The 7,963-nt window shown below is 36.4% G+C and overlaps 1 long non-coding RNA gene and 1 pseudogene across 2 annotated transcripts; one reads left to right on the top strand and one right to left on the bottom strand.

Annotated features, from left to right (window-relative positions):
* Positions 1 to 509: 509 nt before the first annotated feature.
* Positions 510 to 3,172, top strand: LOC148301758 (uncharacterized). The gene is made up of 4 exons (XR_015838755.1): positions 510 to 740; positions 820 to 1,996; positions 2,068 to 2,520; positions 2,563 to 3,172. It is a non-coding gene; the product is annotated as an uncharacterized LOC148301758 (long non-coding RNA).
* A 581-nt stretch (positions 3,173 to 3,753) lies between these two features.
* LOC148301757 (cilia- and flagella-associated protein 20 pseudogene) lies at positions 3,754 to 5,902 on the bottom strand (annotated as a pseudogene). Its single transcript, XR_015838754.1, has 3 exons — positions 5,832 to 5,902; positions 4,160 to 4,352; positions 3,754 to 4,086 (listed from the first exon to the last, which is right to left on the bottom strand). The product of XR_015838754.1 is annotated as a cilia- and flagella-associated protein 20 pseudogene (transcript).
* Positions 5,903 to 7,963: the final 2,061 nt, after the last annotated feature.

Here is a 7,963-nt window from a genome sequence, read left to right as displayed (position 1 = left end):
CATCTCGAATGCTTCCCAACGCAGCGATAGTACTACGAATGCGTGAAATGCAAGGTCAAACTTTGTGGAAGATGTACATCTCCTCTACTTGAGCATTTGATTCATGCCACGGCCTCTTTGCTCTGATGAATTGAAAGGAAAGTCTTCATCATATATCAAGCAAGAGAATAAATACTTAACAAACTAAAAGCATTGCTTATTTTTGTTAAAAACAAAAGTTGCAGAAGGAACTAAATTCGAAAATTGATTGTAACAATAAAAAAAAAATATAAGAAATTAATTACATAATTAAAAAAATTATTTATGTCTATATTATTATTATTTTTCGAATTTTTATTAATTTTAGAGATTTTTTAAAGTAAAAATGTAATATATGTCGTGATTGGTTAGACATATAAAAAAACTAACGAACAATGTGCACATATGTGATAGATCGGTACAAAATTATAAATAAATTCAAGAAACTAGTTTTTTGGGAATACATCCTCTATTGAAAATTTTATATAAATATAAATCATATTTAAAATTAAAAAAAAATAACGATGGATTACTTCGAGGAGATTCTGGTCAACATATCGAAAGATTAAGAATACCAAGAAGCTTTCGAGACGTTGGATGACTTGATCAAGGAGGATAGGACCAACAATAGCAAAAAGCCTGAAAGCAAAATGCTGCTCGATTTCCTCTTCAAAGTCGTATCAGGTAAACATCCGGCCCGAACCAAATTCTATGCTGTTATGGTATCGTCTCCCCCCATTTAATGTTTTCCTCAATTAATTCCAAACTGTTTACTTATCTCCCTGAATAAACTTAATGCAGATTACCAAAGATTTCACGATGAAAAAATATATTGCATTTATATCATCCCTATCCAGTTCGCAACTGCTCCAGTAAATGCTCCATATAGCTCTTACAACAGATCCAGAAAAGAGGACAGAAGAGAAAGGTCTCAACCTGTTTTCCTCCGATAAAGCCCTTGGTAATCGATATATTACTTTGATCCTCGAGTGTATCATAACGTGGAGTACAAGACATCCTCAGACGTCCACCAAGTCGCCAACCAAGTTTAAACTTGCACATAACGAGCTCATTGCTGCCAAGGTTTCGCTGCCCACAAAATTCCTTTTCTTTTCCTCAAGCGAACCAAAGGGAAAATCAGAATAAAAAAAGGCACCACCGAGGGAAGAGGAAAAAGGAGGTAGCAGCGGCCAATCTGGGAGTACCCCCCAGGGAGGAAGCAACGATCAGTCAGTCGAGAGCGTTATTAAAGCAGGACTTAGCAGGATTCAAGGGTACTACGCTTTACTCGACCAGGCAAGTACACAAGAGGAGGTGTAGCAGGAAGCCAAACGATACCACACCCAGTTCTTGAATGACATGAAGAGGCTGTAGGCCTTATAAACCTCAATGGGCAATGCGAGCGAATAACAGGTGGAAAAATATTTTGCTGTAGCAGAGTTTTATAGTAAAGAGAATGATAATTATGTCAAGTTCATCGAGAAAGGAGGCGCGGACTACCAAAGCTATCTTTCTGTGATGATGACAGAGTCTGAACAACTGAGAAAGTTGGCTGACTCGAGTTCTCCAGGCGGAAGACAGAGCCAGAAACCGGTAGAGCCTTCGAAAACTAGTATTAAAAACGAGAAACCGGCTCAAGTCGAGTCAGTGGTGTATGTAAAGGACAAAGCAGTAGAGATTAAAAATAATCAAAACCCCATTCGATCCTCCGCGAATGATAATTCTCAAAATAACAACAGCGATATTAATAATACTCCTCGACCAAATCCAAATAGCGGGAATTCGTAACTTGTAAATCCAAAGCGACCTCCTGAAGAAGTATCTTATTTACAGCCACGAGGAATGCAGCAGGCTACGTTTGGCGAATCCCGAAAAGACAACGACAATAACAACCAGAAAGTCTTTGACGAAGGGCTTAGTCAAATTAATAAAATCTTCTCAAAATCACAGTTTACTGGAGGTTTCGGGACAATTGGAAGTAAAATAACTGTATACTAATAAAAACTTACTTTTTCTTCATTTGTTATCTAATTTTTTCTTATTTTTCAGAATAGCTATAACGGGAGAGAAACAATAATTTCTCATCGAGTAATCCTCCTCGTAAACGAGCAGTCACTCCGGTCTCGGGTTACCTCAGTCGAAGTAAATATGAAGAGAACTTCAACTCTACTCTCAATCAATCCAAAATATCTATCTTCGAGATTCATCCAAAAGCCTAGGTGACACGTGTGGACTATAGCGGCACCATCGTACCTCTGTTGATGGACTACGCTTCCCAATTGGAGGATATGAGTGATGAGCAGGGGTACAAAAGGTGGAAGACCTCCAGCTTCAAGTAGAAGAGTTTGCTGCTGGAAAATGACGTGATCCAAATAGGATTTAAATCAGTGGCCCTCTATCAGGTAGAAGGCTTTCCCGCTTTGCTGAAAATTGTAATATTCTTTGGCAACAAGACTGAGTATGCCATCACAAATTTCGAGTTAGAATATGAAGGCGACCAAAGTAAATTAATAACAAATTATAATAAATTTAAACTTAATATAGCTTGCCAATTATACTGTAACCCAATAAAACCTGAAACCTCGATCGACGCAGGTTACCAGATCAAGCAATAACTCATAATCCTGCCAGTTTAGAAGCTATTCAACCTGATCAGTATGCGAATCAAGTATATGAACAACCGATCCATCTCCCGTTTCCACGTCTTCCTCCCAAATACCATCCTCAAGTTCACGAGGTTTCGCAAGATATCGACTTCGGAGTTCGAAGCCACTTACTCACGAAACAGAAGTAACATTTACAGGAGCAGTCCTTTTCTACTGTCTCGAAACCTACCGCCCGTGACTTTGCGGAGGTACGTGGGGTAGTTTACTTAGTTAACAGACTATCAGCAGTTCCTGAACCAGAAAGAAGAATCTTTTTAATATAAAATTGCATGCTTTGCGAATGTACTGAATTTTGAGGACTTTCTTGTCAAGATTAGGATTCGGCCTGACCTCACTGTTATCGTGCAGGTATGTGTGCTTAGTCCCAGCAATTAGTCAGTCTCCATAGCTAAGCTTTTGTTGCAGACCTTACAATTTATGTTACAGAGAGAATGAAGTTTTTATTATTTGTTTTTTGATTGTATTAAGTACTTATGTCTTTAGATAAAGCATATATGTATATAAAAATATAACTTGCCAAATACTTATCAGTTCAATTTGACTATAGGCAGATAAGATAAAATCGTCATTCAAGATATTTTATTAGTATATAGTCTGGGGTTATAAACTTTATGTATAGGTATGTCAGGTAGACTTACATATATTTATTATGGATAGATAATGGATTGATTTAATGTGGGAAATATTTGTTAATTTCATTCATTAAAAGGATATAAAATGACACTAAAGGGTAGAATTCTAAAAATTCTACCCTAACTTATACTGACTTTACAACTTTTTATTTCCTAAACTTTACATAAAATATTTAAATGACTTAAGTAAATGACTTAAGTAAATATATTATTTAACTTAGATAATATCTCACTTCCATTAAAAAAAAAAATACCTCTCAAATATGATTTTTACCGTTTAAAAATATTATCAAATTATTGATTAAATCAAGCTAAAAACTCATAAATCCTTTTAAATATTCTAAATATTAAATTGAATAAATTTATAAATCTATATGTGTATATCTTTGGAGAAAAATCTAACATTGTCATCAAAAAAAGTATTAACAATCAATCAATCATGCTTGCTGTTTTTGAATGGGCAAGAAAAGCTTGAATTCAGGGGGGAGCTCCTATTCGCTATATAGTCGATCGGAGAAGTAAATCCTCCGAATCCTACAGTTGGCATGGATCTGCACTCGAAGGGTCTCTATATAGTTTGTGCCGTAAGCCCTTCTCGTGAAGTCTGACAGGTTGAACTGGATCTGGTTCCACCCCTCGTCGAGCCTCATCGGCATCGTACAGATGAATGGTTTCACTCTTGTAGTGGATTGGTAGTTCGACGCTCGGAATCGTCTTCGTACATTTTTATCGTCAAGTACTTGCACTTCAAAAGTAAAGTATTTTTTCAGCTAAAAAACCAACAAAGAAAATAAAGGATAATAAGATTTAGAGAGATATGCTTGTATTTTGGATGTTGTTTACATTTTTTATAATCATAACGAGGAAGGGTAGCTTGATTCCTAGAGTTTTCGAAGCTTCAGCTGGGCAGGTGATGAAGTTCGTGGAGACATTCGTTCCCATGATTTCTAGAACTGAAGACTGAATGTCCTGGTCTGTGAGTCTTTTGATATGTCCGTTTCTGATTTCTTTATCCCATATTTGCAATGGTTTGCTTCTGTGGAAAATAATAATTAAAGAGAAAGAGTGTGTGTTTAGTTTGGAAAAAAATAAAAAAAAATATTGCTCAATGTAAATAATAGGGTATGTGTTAAGCTGATATGATGATGGCTTACCCGATGGAGTAAAGGATCGAGAGAAATCCGCTTTGATAAGTATTTTTGAACATTAATTTCCTCTCAGGTTACTAGTTGTTCTTTTTTTTATTGCTATTATTATTAATATTTATAATATTATATATAAATATGTATATGTATATTCTTTTCTATTTTGTTATTTTATTATTTTTTGTGAAACTTACAACAATCACTTTATATTTTATTTTTGTTCTTTAACCTCCTCGATTTTTATATAGACTTTAAAACAAACAAATAAATATTTTAAATGGCATTTATTTAATTTAACGATTTTTATCTGCGAAATATATTAAAAAAAACTATTATCTAAAATTATGTATATTTTAATTACTAAATACTTTCTCTTTTAATAAAAGACACTCTTTGAATATTTTGAATTTTAAATTATATTTAAGTTGGTATAAGTATTTTGATGTTTCTTGGTAGAAATTTTCTATCTTTCTAATTAAGACGTTTATTCCTACATCTCTTGACAATAAATTAGATTTTAAACAAATGTTTGTCTGGATTTTTTTTATTCAGATATGGCAATCTTCTCACTACAGACCAAATTAATAAAAATAATAGATACCTAGTCAAACAAGCAAAAAAACTATATCATAGACATATTTCTATTCAAATATAAATATATCAAACGCATTCGAAATAAAACATAAATAATCAGATATTTGTATTTCGTATTGTATACGAATATAGGGTAACCACCAATATAGACATAAAATACGATATTAATATAATAGGATTTATACATATACTCTCGAACTCCCAACACATGATTGAAGTCGAGCTCAAGGATGTCAGTGAACTGATGACTCCGACGATCAGTGCTTTTACCCTTAACAAAATGCAAAGGATGCAAGACAGCCCCAAATTACTCGATTTCGAAGAAGAACCAATCCAAACAAATTCATATTGGTTGTACATCGACCCGAATTCGAAGTTAGCGGTGTTCTGGAACCTATCCATAATATTTGCTATTTATGTATTTTTGATCGAAATCGGCTTTATCATAGCATTCGGCTCAAGTTTTTGGCTCGGGGAAACCACCCAACGTAATCCATTAATCCTACTTTACTTTCTGATCTTGTTGCTTTTGGCAGACATCCCGGTCAGCTTCTTGAGAGGTTTCTATAGGATGGGCAAAGGAAAAGTAGAGACAGACCCGAAGCAGATAGCAGACAATTATTTGAGAGGCTATTTTCTCATTGATCTAATAACCACTATAGCACTAATAATTCCTTTCATAGCTTTATAATATATTTATGATCTTTCTCAAATCGTATTCCTGGTAAAATTCTTGAAGAAAGGCTATTACTAGACAGAGATATACCGGACCATACAACATCGGCAGGGTCTCAGGACTGCTTTCAGTCTGGTGCTCTTGGCAATCGACGCTGTGGTGGTGGCGCATTTCGTTGCTTGCGGTTTCATCGGTATTGATCGCCTCCTGTTCAGAGTTCTTTTCTATGGCGATAATCCATCTTACTACTGGATAAGCAACAATGCTAGCTACGCTATCGATCTTTTTGGGAGTGCCTGGTTTCTCCAATATATATATGGCCAGCAGTATTCTGCAGGAACGTTATCAACACTCGCGCCAGGTCCCTTCCCAAAAAATCCAGTAGAAGTCGGTTACGTTAACGTCGTCATGTTCGGCTTTATTATCATGACTTCCTACCTGGCTGACGGAATCGTAAAAATATTCTTTTCGGAGTAGATGCGGCGTGTCTATCACGAAACTAATATCCAGGCCTTTGACAATTTTCTGAATCTCAAAAAGGTATCCCGCCAAGTTAAGATGCGTGTGCAGAACTATTTCGAAATGGTCTGGGAGGTGGAGGGCAAATTCTAGTCCAGTTTCCAGAAGAAAATAATTGACAAACTTTCACTCAAGCTGAAATATTAACTTATGTTAGAGCTGGTCGATATCAAAGTTGTCAAGGTATTACAATACTTCCCGAAGCAAGAGCTCTTCATCAAGGAAGTGGTCCTTGCCATCGAAGAGATTCTCACAGACTCAAACCAGCTTCTTTTCGAGCCAGAGCGATATGGGAGAGCGGAAAAGAAGTTGTACATCCTCACATCGGGCATGGCTATGTTTTATATTGGGAAGAGAAATCGCGAACCCATCATTCTTGGTCTCAGCAACCTCGAAAAAGTCATCGGTGTTTATGAGTTTGTAACAGGTCAGGACTATTACTATTCGGCAGAAACAGTCCACATCACCCATTTTCATGTCATCAGAGCCACCAAATTCCAGTCAGTCATCGAAGCTCTACAGCTCGATTAGCACTTCACGGAACTAAAGCATCGGGTTCTATTCAATGCACGCACTGACTTGGTTGACAAGAGATGCCTCATTTGTGTGGGGTCTCACCTTGAGACAACGTGCCCAAAACTCAACATCTCAAGTCATATCCGTTCTGAGTTCAAATAACAAGGCAATTCAAGAAAGAAGCAATACCAACGACGCCATACGAAGCCTGAGCAAAGGATGGTAGTGAGCGCCAAGCGTCTCGCACTAAAGAAAAAAAACAGTTTGATCATCCATTTAGAAAACCTTTTTCCCCTCGGAGCTATTATTCAAGAACTGTTGAAGTTCAGAAATTAAGAAATCGACAATTGGACCAACTATTCGAATTACTTCTCGAACGATAACATAAAGACAATCAGGTTGGACTTGTGATTTAAGAAACTAAACATTATTTTATTAAGCGGAAGGGCCAATCTAATAAATAAAAAAAACAGTTTACTTCTAGATAATAGTAATTTTTAGTTTTTCCATGTATATGTGAATATAAATCTATATTGGATTTTATGTGGAAATTAAAGGATCAGTACAGATTTTTTTAAATCAAGAATCTCCTGAGAGTAAATATCTGATAGACTGCACTCAAAATAACGACCCCACACTCAATCAATGTGTGGCTCACAATCTTAAAGTTTTTCTCCAGATTCATCTCGGTGATGTGGTCTTCCAACTGTCGCTCCTTCTCCTGGTACTCCACTACTTTCTCGTTGAACCTGGCGATTTACGTCGTGTATGTGAATAGGTCTGCCAACTTCTGGTCCTTGCGAAGCTCATCAGGCACCACAACCGTCCCAATGAGGCGTGACAAATCCTCGATTATTTGGTACTCGATGTAGAATTCTTCATTATCGGGGAAAGTGTAGCGGTCGGATATTATGGTAGTGCAAATCATATAAACATGGTCTGGCTTTAGGGTGAGTTGCTTTCGTAGGAATTCTCCTGGTTTAGAAACCCATTATTGGGAGTCCGTGACATTCTCTGTGGAATCAACGGATACTTTGAATCGTTCGCTATCTTACTGTGCAGGGAGGATGGGAAACTTCATTTCAAGTTTGAGAGGCTAGACGATGTGAATAATATAAATGGATACGTATATATCATATGTTGGGAGAGGGGATGTACATCGAAGGAAGTATATGTTGCCATGCAATGGGGTGTTCA

The sequence above is a fragment of the Brachycentrus maculatus genome, unplaced genomic scaffold, assembly GCF_059751285.1.
Source record: "Brachycentrus maculatus isolate JH-2025_06_01 unplaced genomic scaffold, ASM5975128v1 h1tg000521l, whole genome shotgun sequence".
Taxonomy (NCBI): domain Eukaryota; kingdom Metazoa; phylum Arthropoda; class Insecta; order Trichoptera; family Brachycentridae; genus Brachycentrus; species Brachycentrus maculatus.
Note: the sequence above shows the minus strand (reverse complement) of the source record. Positions and strands in the feature narration are given on the sequence as shown.